The following is a 13,044-nucleotide window of genomic DNA, read 5'->3' on the forward strand; positions in this document are numbered from 1 at the left end:
CATCACCTGGGTCCTGGGGGGCAATCCGATTCAACATCGACATGTTCGATATCCAGTCAGTAGCATGCGATCAGCAACCTTACTCCACAATCCACATTGTCCATTTGAAATAAGTATTTTGGCCATGTTCACTTTCGTCACATCCTGAAAAAGAATTTGCTTGGAGAGGGGCACGAGGCGGGGCGTATCGCACGAGTTGCTTCCCTATAATTACCTAAAATGAAACCTCATGTTCTATAAAAATGGAAAATTATCTTGTGCAGATGAAGAATATAGATACAATGAGCTTTTTTGTTGTTGTTGTTGTTCTGTCTTCATATTCTGAATAGATCATGTTGCTCAGATTGCCACTCGTAATTACCGTCTTGGTAATCTTCATAGGCTCCACCACCACCGTCGTCAACATAGCCATCATCAGCGGCGGAGGCAGTAGGGGGGCGAGCAGGGGCCAAACCCCCCCCCCCCCCCCACCCATGGCTCGGCCGCCCCTAAAAAATTGCAGCAGGGGTCAGTGTTATTTTTCAGCAGTCTTTATCCTAATTATGATTACTTTCACCTATTAGATTAGATTTCTAGCTGCCAGGCCCAATAAAAATTACCGCAAGAATATACGTAAGGTGGTTTCTCTCTAAAATGAACGTGGGGTTGGCCTCAAGCGATGGATTTGCATACAAATACAACTCAATTCCACTACGAGTTGAATAACCAGATTGGCAGCTAGGGCATTGCGCCGTCAGCCATCTCTATCTACAGATTTGCTGCCTTTCATCAATAGACAACATCACCATGATGGTTGGTTTGTCCGCCTCCGGTGGTCCTTTCTTCTGTTGGGTACATGGTGATGCTGTAGCAACCGCGGCTGATTGTTACTGCCGTTGAATTGTTGATCGTTCGAACACGGGAACCCAAGCTATTTACTAATCTGATTTGTTTGATGCAGTTATGCCTAATGAATTGATTGGTAATTTTATTCAGGAGGTAATATTATTTAATTATATGTTCTTAGATGAGAGATGCATATCTAATTCATCTTCTAGCACGTCAACTTGGGATATCGCCAATCTGTTTAATTTGTTTGATCCACTTATGCCCAATGAATTATTGGTAAATTTACCATACTTCTAAATAAACGGAAAAATGAAACATATTGCTTTTGCTAGGAAGTTATATTCAACTCTTGATTAATAACCAGTAAACCATGTAGGTAATCTTAGTGCTAAGTTTGAATAGAGAGTTATCTAAACATGTGTTATTGTGCTTATATATATTTTTAAACAACATTTGTAACGATTTTGGAAATTTTGTTTAGCTATGTGGTGTTATGCGGTGCTAGATCGTTGTCTCTTCGCCCCCCTATGATCAAATCCTGGCTCCGCCCCTGTAGCTATCGTTGTTGTAATCAGCATCATAACCATAATCATAACTAGCATCAAATGTTTCACCATAACCAGTATCCTCTTCATAATGCTCGTCGAAGTGCATGCCATCTTCATCTTCAGTCTGCACACAGAATCTCAGTAAGCATTTGAATGGCAGGAAATATAATAAGTAAATAAGATATTCCTCTTATTAGTTTGGATGAGATGGGGAAATCGTTGGGCTCGATAAAAAGAAGAACGTTTGCATGAAATTTTTAGGATAAAGGAATGACGCTGCCCTTGTCACGCCTAAGATGCGACACTATCCTCAATTTGGCACGAAGGCCTCGTCAGGGATAGAAGTGCATCTCGTCGTGTTGCAAGAATGGATATAGTTACAAGTGTACATGTACTGAAAAGAAGAGATATATATATAGAATTGGCTTACACTCGCCACAAGCTACATCAGAGTCACATCAATACATTACATAATCATCAAGAGTAAGAGCAGGGTCCGACTACGGACGAAAACAAACGACAAAAGAAGAACGACGTCCATCCTTGCTATCCCAGGCTGCCGGCCTGGAACCCATCCTAGATCGATGAAGAAGAAGAAGAAGCAACTCCAAATGAACAATCAACGCGCTCGCGTCAAGTAACCTTTACCTGTACCTGCAACTGGTGTTGTAGTAATCTATGAGCCACAGGGGACTCAGTAATCCCATTTCCAAAGGTATCAAGACTAGCAAAGCTTAATGGGTGAGGCATGGTTAAGTGGTGAGGTTGCAACAGCGGCTAAGCATATATTTGGTGGCTAACTTACGAGTACAAGAAATAAGAGGGGGAAGATCTACGCATAACGGACGTGACTACGGTTGATCAAATGAATGATCCTGAACACCTACCTACGTCAGACATAACCCCACCGTGTCCTCGATCGGAGAAGGAACTCACGAAAGAGAGAGTCACGGTTACGCACATAGTTGGCATATTTTAATTAAGTTAACTTCAAGTTATCTAGAACCAGTGTTAAACAAAGTTTCCACGTTGCCACATAACCGCGGGCACGGCTTTCCGAAAAGATTTAACCCTGCAGGGATGCTCCAACTAGTCCATCACAAATTACCACAAGCCGCATAGAAATCCTCAATCACGAAGCTCGCGATCTCGTCGGATTCCCTAGTGGAAAACCTCAACTCTGAGATTACCCAAAGCATCACCGGAATCCCGATGCACAAGATATTCCGTCAAAGGTAAAACTAATCCAGCAAGGCCGCCCGACGTGTCGACGATCCCGATAGGAGTCGCGTACCTCGTTCTCAGGACACGGCGGATGGAAAAGCCTACAGGTACCAAACCTCGAGTTGCCCCGTGGTGGCCTAGCAGTCTGTCCATTTTGGACCAACACTCATGAGGAGCACTGGCCCGGGGGTTGATTATGTTGGGTAACATAGCATAAATTCAAAAAATTTCCTACGCATGCTCAGATCTTCCTATGGAGAGACCAGCAACGAGAGAGGGGTAAGAGCATCTTCGTACCTTTGAAGATCGCTAAGCGGAAGCGTTGCTAGAACGCGGTTGATGGAGTCGTACTCACAGCGATTCCGATCTAGTGCCGAACAACGGCACCTCCGCGTTCAACACACGTGCAGCCCGGTGACGTCTCCCGCACCTTGATCCAGCAAGGAGGAGGGAGAGGTTGGGGAAGAAGACCAGCAACACGACGGCGTGGTGTTGGTGGAGAGATGAGGTCTCCCGGCAGGGCTTCGCCAAGCGCCGGCAGAGAGGAGGAGGAAGAAGTGCAGGGCTGCGCCGAGGGAGAGGGAAAACCGTGTCCTCCAAAGGCCAAAAGTGCCCACTATATATAGGGGAAGGGGAGAGGGGGTGCCACCCCTAGGGTTCCCACCCTAGGGGGTGCGGCAGCCCTCCCAGATGGGGTTTGTGGCGGCCAGATGGGGAGGAGGGGGTGGCGCACCCCTCTGGTGGGCCTAAGGCCCACCTAAGTTAGGGTTCCCCCCCCCCCTCTTTTTCTTTCCCCTGCGCCATGGGCTGAGTGGGGAGGCGCACCAGCCCAACTAGGGGCTGGTTCCCACCCCCACTTGGCCCATCTTACCTCTTGGGGTTGCAGCCCCCCTTCGGTGGTCCCCCGGGACCACCTCCGGTGGTCCCGGTACGTTACCGGTGATGCCCGAAACACTTCCGGTGTCCGAAACCATCCGTCCTATATATCAATCTTTACCTCCGGACCATTCCGGAGCTCCTCGTGACGTCCGGGATCTCATCCGGGACTCCGAACAACTTTTGGTAACCTCGTACAACAATTCCCTATAACCCTAGCGTCACCGAACCTTAAGTGTGTAGACCCTACGGGTTCGGGAGACAGGCAGACATGACCGAGACACCTCTCTGGCCAATAACCATCAGCGGGGTCTGGATACCCATGGTGGCTCCCACTAGCTCCACGATGATCTCATCGGATGAACCACGATGTCAAGGATTCAATCAATCCCGTATATGATTCCCTTTGTCTGTCGGTATAGAACTTGCCCGAGATTCGATCGTCGGTATACCTATACCTTGTTCAATCTCGTTACCGGCAAGTCTCTTTACTCGTTCCGTAGCACGTCATCGTGTGACTAACTCCTTAGTCACATTGAGCTCATGATGATGTTCTACCGAGTGGGCCCAGAGATACCTCTCCGTCACACGGAGTGACAAATCCCGATCTCGATTCGCGCCAACCCAACAGACACTTTCGGAGGTACCCGTAGTGCACCTTTATAGTCACCCAGTTACGTTGTGACGTTTGATACACCCAAAGCACTCCTACGGTATCCGGGAGTTGCACAATCTCACGGTCGAAGGAAAAGATACTTGACATTAGAAAAGCTTTAGCATACGAACAATACGATCTAGTGCTAGGCTTAGGATTGGGTCTTGTCCACCACATCATTCTCCCAATGATGTGATCCCGTTATCAATGACATCTAATGTCCATGATCAGGAAACCATGATCATCTATTGACTAACGAGCTAGCCAACTAGAGGCTTGCTAGGGACACATTGTGATCTATTCATTCACACATGTATTACTGTTTCCTGTTAATACAATTATAGCATGAACGATAGACGATTATCATGAACAAGGAAATATGATAATAACCATTTTATTATTGCCTCTAGGGCATATTTCCAACAGTCTCCCACTTGCACTAGAGTCAATAATCTAGTTACATTGTGATGTATCGAACACCCATAGCATCATGGTGTTGATCATGTTTTGCTCGTGGAAGAGGTTTAGTCAACGGGTCTGCAATATTCAGATCCGTGTGTACTTTACAAATATCTATCACTCCACTCTGGACATGGTCCTGGATGGAGTTGTAGCGGCGCTTGATGTGCTTCGTCTTCCGGTGAAACCTGGGCTCTTTGGCTATGGCAATGGCTCCAGTGTTATCACAGAAGAGTGTCATAGGACCCGATGCGCTTGGAACCACTCGAAGGTCGGTGATGAGCTCCTTCATCCAAATTCCTTCATGAGCCGCTTCTGAAGCAGCTATGTACTCCGCTTCACATGTAGATGCTGCCACGACTTCTTGCTTGCTGCTGCACCAGCTCACTGCCCCACCATTCAACACATATACGTATCCGGTTTGTGACTTAGAGTCATCCGGATCTGTGTCGAAGCTAGCGTCGACGTAACCCTTTACGACGAGCTCTTCGTCACCTCCATAAACGAGAAACATTTCCTTAGTCCTTTTCAGGTACTTGAGGATATTCTTGACTGATGTCCAGTGTTCCGCACCGGGATTACTTTGGTACCTCCCTACCAAGCTTATCGCAAGGTTTATATCAGGTCTGGTACACAACATGGCATACATTAGAGAGCCCACGGCTGAAGCGTAGGGGACAGAACTCATCTTCTCTCTATCTGCTGCCGTGGTCGGCGACTGAGTCTTACTCAATCTCATACCTTGCAAAACTGGCAAGAACCCTTTCTTTGAGTTTTCCATATTGAACTTCTTCAATATCTTGTCAAGGTATGTACTTTGCGAAAGACCTATGAGGCGTCTCGATCTATCTCTATAGATCTTGATGCCTAATATGTATGCAGCTTCTCCAAGGTCCTTCATTGAAAAACTCTTGTTCAAATAGGCCTTTATGCTCTCCAACATCTCTATATCATTCCCCATCAACAATATGTCATCCACATATAGTACGAGGAAAGCTACAGAGCTCCCACTCACTTTCTTGTACGGACAGGCTTCTCCGTAAACCTGTATGAACCCAAACGCCTTAATCACCTCATTAAAGCGAATGTTCCAACTCCGAGATGCTTGCACCAGCCCATAGATGGAGCGCTGGAGCTTGCATACTTTGTTAGCACCTTTAGGATCGACAAAACCTTCTGGTTGCATCATATACAACTCTTCCTTAAGATTCCCGTTAAGGAACGCTGTTTTGACGTCCATTTGCCAAATTTCATAATCATAAAAGGCGGCAATTGCTAACATGATTCGGACTGATTTCAGCTTCGCTACGGGAGAGAAAGTCTCTTCGTAGTCAACTCCTTGAATTTGTCGAAAACCCTTTGCGACAAGTCGAGCTTTGTAAACGGTTACATTACCGTTTGCATCAGTCTTCTTCTTGAAGATCCATTTATTTTCTATGGCTCGCCGTTCATCGGGCAAGTCCACCAAAGTTCATACGTTGTTCTCATACATGGATCCTATCTCGGATTTCATGGCCTCAAGCCATTTGTTGGAATCCGGGCCCACCATCGCTTCTTCATAGTTCGAAGGTTCACCGTTGTCTAACAACATGATTTCCATCACTGGGTTGCCGTACCACTCTGGTGCGGAGCGTACCCTTGTGGACCTTCGTGGTTCAGTAGTAACTTGATCCGAAGCTTCATGATCATCATCATTAACTTCCTCTTCAGTCGGTGTAGGCACCACAGGAACAACTTCTTGCGCTGCGCTACTTTCCTGTTCGAGAGGGGGTGTAATTACCTCATCAAGTTCTACCTTCCTCCCACTTACTTCTTTCGAGAGAAACTCTTTCTCTAGAAAGGATCCGTTCTTGGCAACAAAGGTTTTACCTTCGGATCTAAGATAGAAGGTATACCCAATAGTTTCCTTAGGGTATCCTATGAATACGCATTTCTCCGCTTTGGGTTCGAGCTTTTCTGGTTGAAGTTTCTTCACATAAGCATCGCAGCCCCAAACTTTAATAAACGACAACTTAGGTTTCTTGCCAAACCACAGTTCATACGGTGTCGTCTCAACGGATTTAGACGGTGCCCTATTTAAAGTGAATGCTGCAGTTTCTAATGCGTAACCCCAAAATGATAGCGGTAAGTCGGTGAGAGACATCATAGATCGCACCATATCTAATAAGGTGCGATTACGACGTTCAGACACTCCGTTGCGCTGCGGTGTGCCAGGCGGCGTCAGTTGTGAAACGATTCCACACTTCCTTAGGTGTGTGCCAAATTCGTGACTCAAATATTCTCCTCCACGATTAGATCGTAGACATTTAATTTTTCTGTCACGTTGATTCTCAACCTCACTCTGAAATTCCTTGAACTTTTCAAACGTCTCAGATTTGTGCTTCATCAAGTAAATATACCCATACCTACTCAAATCATCAGTGAGAGTGAGAACATAACGATAACCACCGCGAGCTTCAACGTTCATTGGACCACACACATCAGTATGTATTATTTCCAATAAGTCGGTGGCTCTCTCCATTATTCCTGAGAATGGAGTCTTAGTCATCTTGCCCATGAGGCACGGTTCGCATGTGTCAAATGATTCAAAGTCAAGAGACTCTAGCAGTCCATCAGTATGGAGCTTCTTCATGCGCTTAACGCCGATATGACCAAGGCGGCAGTGCCACAAGTATGTGGGACTATCATTATCAACTTTGCATCTTTTGGTACTCACACTATGAATATGTGTAACATCACGATCGAGATTCATCAAGAATAAACCATTCACCAGCGGAGCATGACCATAAAACATATCACTCATATAAATAGAACAACCATTATTCTCTGACTTAAATGAGTAGCCGTCTCGCATTAAGCAAGACCCTGATACAATGTTCATGCTTAAAGCTGGTACTAAATAACAATTATCGAGGTTCAAAACTAATCCCGACGGTAGATGTAGAGGTAGTGTGCCGACGGCGATCACATCGACTTTTGAACCATTCCCGACGCGCATCGTCACCTCGTCCTTGGCCAGTCTCCGCTTATTCCGCAGTTCCTGCTTTGAGTTGCAAATGTGAGCAACAGCACCGGTATCAAATACCTAGGAGCTACTACGAGCGCTGGTAAGGTACACATCAATAACATGTATATCACATATACCTTTAACGTTGCCGGCCTTCTTGTCCGCTAAGTATTTGGGGCAGTTCCGCTTCCAGTGACCTTTTCCCTTGCAGTAGAAGCTCTCAGTCTCAGGCTTGGGTCCGTTCTTTTTCTTCTTCCCGGCATCTGGCTTACCGGGCGCGGCAACAGCTTTGCCGTCTTTCTTGAAGTTCTTCTTACCCCTGCCTTTCTTGAAACTAGTGGTCTTGTTGACCATCAACACTTGATGCTCCTTCTTGATTTCTACTTCTGCAGACTTGAGCATCGAGTACAACTCGGGAATGGTTTTCTCCATCCCTTGCATGTTGTAGTTAAGCACAAAGCCTTTGTAGCTTGGTGGGAGAGACTGGAGGATTCTGTCAATGATAGCATCATCCGGAAGTTCGACTCCAAGTGAAGTCAGACGACCGTGTAACCCAGACATTTTGAGTATGTGCTCACTGACAGAACTGTTCTCCTCCATCTTACAGCTGAAGAACTTGTCGGAGACTTCATATCTCTCGACACGGGCATGAGCTTGAAAAACTAGCCTCAGCTCTTGGAACATCTCATATGCCCCGTGTTGCTCAAAACGTCTTTGGAGCCCCGTTTCTAAACTGTATAACATGCCACACCTGACCAGAGAGTAGTCATCACTCCACGCTTGCCAGACGTTTAGAACGTCCTGGGCTGCTGCGGGAGCGGGAGGGTCACCTAGCGGCGCGTTAAGGACATAAGCCTTTTTAGCTGCTTCAAGGATGAGCTTCAGGTTGCGAACCCAGTCCGCATAGTTGCTACCATCATCTTTCAGCTTGTTTTTGTCTAGGAATGCGTTGAAGTTGAGGTTGATGTTGGACATCTACAATATTTATAAAGACAAATTTTAGACTGTGTTCATGACAATTAAGTTCATTTAATCAAATTAAGTATGAACTCCCACTTAAATCGACATCCCTCTAGTCATCTAAGTGATACATGATCCATGTTGAATAACCCGTGTCCGATCATCACGTGAGACGGACTAGTCACCATGGTGAGCAACTTCATGCTGATCGTATTCAACCATACGACTCATGTTCGACCTTTCGGTCTCTTGTATTCGAGGTCATGTCTGTACATGCTAAGCTCGTCGAGCCAACCTAAGTGTTTTGCGTGTGTAAATCTGGCTTACACCCGTTGTATGCGAACGTTAGAATCTATCACACCCGATCATCACGTGGTGCTTCGAGACAACGAACCTTCGCAACGGTGCACACTTAGGGGAATACGTTCTCGAAATTTTAGGAGGGATCATCTTATTATGCTACCGTCGTTTTAAGCAATAAGATGTAAAACATGATAAACATCACAATGCAATCATATAGTGACATGATATGGCCATTATCATCTTTGCTCATTCGATCTCCATCTTCAGGCATCGCATGGTCATCATCGTCACCGGCGTGACACCATGATCTCCATCATCATGATCTCCATCATCGTGTCTCCGTGAAGTCGTCACGCCAACTACTACTATCACTACTACTATGGCTAACCGTTAGCAATGAAGTAAAAGTAGCAAGCACATGGCGTTGCATCTCATACAATAAATTAAGACAACTCCTATGGCTCCTGCCGGTTGTCATACTCATCGACATGCAAGTCGTGAAACCTATTACAATTACATGATCATCTCATACATCATACATGCAACATCACAACTTTGGCCATATCACATCACATGTCAAACCCTGCAAAAACAAGTTAGACGTCCTCTAATTGTTGTTGCAAGTTTTACGTGGCTGATTTGGGTTTCTAGCAAGAACGCCTTCTTACCTACGTGACAGCCACAACGATGATATGCAAAAGCTATTTACCCTTCATAAGGACCCTTTTCATCAAATCCAATCCGACTAGAGTAGGAGAGACAGACACCCGCTAGCCACCTTTATGCACGATGTGCATGTCTGTCGGTGGAACCAGTCTCACGTAAGCGTACGTGTAAGGTCGGTCCGGGCCGCTTCATCCCACAATACCGCCGGAAAAGAATAAGACTAGTAACGGCAAGCAAATTGACAAACCATCGCCCACAACTTTTGTGTTCTACTCGTGCATAGAATCTACGCATAGAAAACCTGGCTCTGATGCCACTGTTGGGTAACGTAGCATAAATTCAAAAAAATTCCTACGCATGCTCAGATCTTCCTATGGAGAGACCAGCAACGAGAGAGGGGTAAGAGCATCTTCGTACCTTTGAAGATCGCTAAGCGGAAGCGTTGCTAGAACGCGGTTGATGGAGTCGTACTCGCAGCGATTCCGATCTAGTGCCGAACAACGGCACCTCCGCGTTCAACACACGTGCAGCCCGGTGACGTCTCCCGCACCTTGATCCAGCAAGGAGGAGGGAGAGGTTGGGGAAGAAGACCAGCAACACGACGGCGTGGTGTTAGTGGAGAGACGAGGTCTCCCGGCAGTACTTCGCCAAGCGCCGGCAGAGAGGAGGAGGAAGAAGTGCAGGGCTGCGCCGAGGGAGAGGGAAAACCGTGTCCTCCAAAGGCCAAAAGTGCCCACTATATATAGGGGAAGGGGAGAGGGGATGCCACCCCTAGGGTTCCCACCCTAGGGGGTGCGGCAGCCCTCCCAGATGGGGTTTGTGGCGGCCAGATGGGGAGGAGGGGGTGGCGCACCCCTCTGGTGGGCCTAAGGCCCACCTAAGTTAGGGTTCCCCCCTCTTTTTCTTTCCCCTGCGCCATGGGCTGAGTGGGGAGGCGCACCAGCCCAACTAGGGGCTGGTTCCCACCCCCACTTGGCCCATCTTACCTCTGGGGGTCGCAGCCCCCCTTCGGTGGTCCCGGTGGTCCCGGTGGTCCCGATACGTTATCGGTGATGCCCGAAACACTTCCGGTGTCCGAAACCATCCGTCCTATATATCAATCTTTACCTCCGGACCATTCCGGAGCTCCTCGTGACGTCCTGGATCTCATCCGGGACTCCGAACAACTTTCAGTAATCTCGTATAACAATTCCCTATAACCCTAGCGTCATCGAACCTTAAGTGTGTAGACCCTACGGGTTCGGGAGACAGGCAGACATGACCGAGACATCTCTCTGGCCAATAACCATAAGCGGGGTCTGGATACCCATGGTGGCTCCCACTAGCTCCACGATGATCTCATCGGATGAACCACGATGTCAAGGATTCAATCAACCCGTATACGATTCCCTTTGTCTGTTGGTATAGAACTTGCCCGAGATTCGATCGTCGGTATACCTATACCTTGTTCAATCTCGTTACCGGTAAGTCTCTTTACTCGTTCCGTAGCACGTCATTGTGTGACTAACTCCTTAGTCACATTGAGCTCATGATGATGTTCTACCGAGTGGGCCCAGAGATACTTCTCCGTCACACGGAGTGACAAATCCCGATCTCGATTCGTGCCAACCCAACAGACACTTTCGGAGGTACCCGTAGTGCACCTTTATAGTCACCCAGTTACGTTGTGACGTTTGATACACCCAAAGCACTCCTACGGTATCCGGGAGTTGCACAATCTCACGGTCGAAGGAAAAGATACTTGACATTAGAAAAGCATTAGCATACGAACAATACGATCTAGCGCTAGGCTTAGGATTGGGTCTTGTCCACCACATCATTCTCCCAATGATGTGATCCCGTTATCAATGACATCCAATGTCCATGATCAGGAAACCATGATCATCTATTGACTAACGAACTAGCCAACTAGAGGCTTGCTAGGGACACATTGTGATCTATTCATTCACACATGTATTACTGTTTCCTGTTAATACAATTATAGCATGAACGATAGATGATTATCATGAACAAGGAAATATGATAATAACCATTTTATTATTGCCTCTAGGGCATATTTCCAACAGATTAAATTTCCTCGGGTTAATTACTCCCTATGCAGTTCATTAGTTATTAGGCGAATGTAGTACCAAAGTTGGGCCTTGCCAGACCAGCTTTAATCTAAAACGAATTATCAAGGGGGTCCCCATAACAACCCCGATCGTGTTAGGAGCGCTCAATTAAGGAACATAACACCGGTAGCCGAAAACTAAGGGGGGCAAAAGTGGAACAAAACACCAGGCTAGAAAAGGGCCGAGCCTTCCACCTTTTACCAAGTATATAGGTGCATTAAATTAAATAGTATTTAAATATGGTGATAAGACAAGGAACCCATGTTATCACATGGAAGCAACTACACCTGCAACTAGCAACGCTAACAACAGGGTTAAGCAAGCAGTAACATAGCCAATCAGTGGTTTGCTAGGTCGAACAGGTTGAAGGTAATCATGGCATTATTGAGAGGCTGAAATTTAACATGTGGTAGGCAACGAGACAGAAACGATAGAAGCGGTAAACTAGCATGACAATGATAGTAATGGTATCTGGGGAAATGGTCATCTTGCCTGAGATCCCGCTTGGAAGAAGTACAACTCCATGAAGTCGGCGAACCAACATAGTCGAACGGGTCCTCACATTCCGACACGCTTGCGGAACTCTATTGAGACGGAGCAAACCGGAAACAAACATCAACACAGATATTCACCACATGATGCACCACATGATGCACAACCTACTATGATGCAGGATCAGTTCAATGATGCAAGGGATGGCCTGGCAATTCACCTCACGCAAACTCTACACATTAAGTGAAGCTCGATATGCAACGAGTTGCATATCTCGTTGCATATCGACGAAACTCCACGATTAATTATTTAATTCACTCCCGATTATTTAACACACTATATTAAATGTTGTTAACATGGCAAGGGGTGAAGCGATGATCCTACAAGTCATCCTAGTCGGTTAACACGCGGAGCATAGAACGGAGCTACGACACAAGAAACATGCAATACAAGATATATATGCCATGAATGCGTCATGCATGCGAGTTCATAACACGGGCAAGAAGGGAAAGAAACACGTGTCGCCACGGTGAGCGAGAGGGAACAATGGCGGCAAATCGGAAACGATGCCACGGCAACGTTCCTATCCCGATAACTCATCGAGATAACGTGCCAACGAATAGGGAGCGTGTGCGGGAACGCTAAATAAAGATGGGGTTATCCCGGTTACCGGGTTCCCATGTGTCGAGGCGCGATGGGAAGAAGACAACGTGCAACGGGCTAATATACGGCGCAAACATACATTCATCTCATACATCACAACATTACGGTACACGACACGTCCCATCGGTATACCTTCGAGGCATGCGAATCGGAGCGGTTCGGTTCGGTGAAGGGGAACAACGGTCATCGTGGACGTCGTGGTACCTGTCTCGTCAACGGTAGTCGTTCGCTCGGCGTCGTGGTTCACGGTCT

The sequence above is a fragment of the Hordeum vulgare genome, chromosome 1H (assembly GCF_904849725.1).
Source record: "Hordeum vulgare subsp. vulgare chromosome 1H, MorexV3_pseudomolecules_assembly, whole genome shotgun sequence".
In the NCBI taxonomy this organism is placed as follows: domain Eukaryota; kingdom Viridiplantae; phylum Streptophyta; class Magnoliopsida; order Poales; family Poaceae; genus Hordeum; species Hordeum vulgare.